We start from the raw sequence: 786 nt of genomic DNA on the forward strand, positions 1-786 counted from the left end.
TCTTAATACACATTCCTGGATTTATTGTGATTCATTGTGCATGTGTTTTATCATCCTATGGAAGCTCGTTTCCACCACAGGATAAAAAATAAAAAAGGTATTGTGACTTTTTATCTCACAATTCAGATGTTTTTCCTCACAATTCTGAGTTTATATCTCTCAAATCAGACTTTTTTTTCACAAAACATAATTGCAAGATAAAAACTCAGAACTGTGAGATAAAAACTCAGAACTGTGAGATATAAACATAATTGAGATATAAACTCAGAATTGTGAGATATAAACATAATTGAGATATAAACTCAGAATTGTGAATATAAACTCAGAATTGTGAGATATAAACATAATTGAGATATAAACTCAGAATTGTGAGATATAAACATAATTGAGATATAAACTCAGAATTGTGAATATAAACTCAGAATTGCGAGATATAAACTCAGAATAGTGAGATATAAACATAATTGTGAGATATAAACATAATTGTGAGATATAAACTCAGAATTGCGAGATATAAACTCAGAATTGCGAGATATAAACTCAGAATTGCGAGATATAAACATAATTGTGAGATATAAAATCAGAATTGCGAGATATAAACATAATTGTGAGATATAAAATCAGAATTGTGAGATATAAACTCAGAATTGCGAGATATAAACTTAGAATTGCGAGATATAAACTCAGAATTGCGCAATATAAACTTAGAATTGTGAGATATAAACTCAGAATTGCGATATGAACTTAGAATTGTGAGATATAAACTCAGAATTGCGCGATATAAAC

The sequence above is a fragment of the Sinocyclocheilus grahami genome, unplaced genomic scaffold (assembly GCF_001515645.1).
Source record: "Sinocyclocheilus grahami isolate Dianchi unplaced genomic scaffold, SAMN03320097.WGS_v1.1 scaffold3905.1, whole genome shotgun sequence".
NCBI lineage: Eukaryota > Metazoa > Chordata > Actinopteri > Cypriniformes > Cyprinidae > Sinocyclocheilus > Sinocyclocheilus grahami.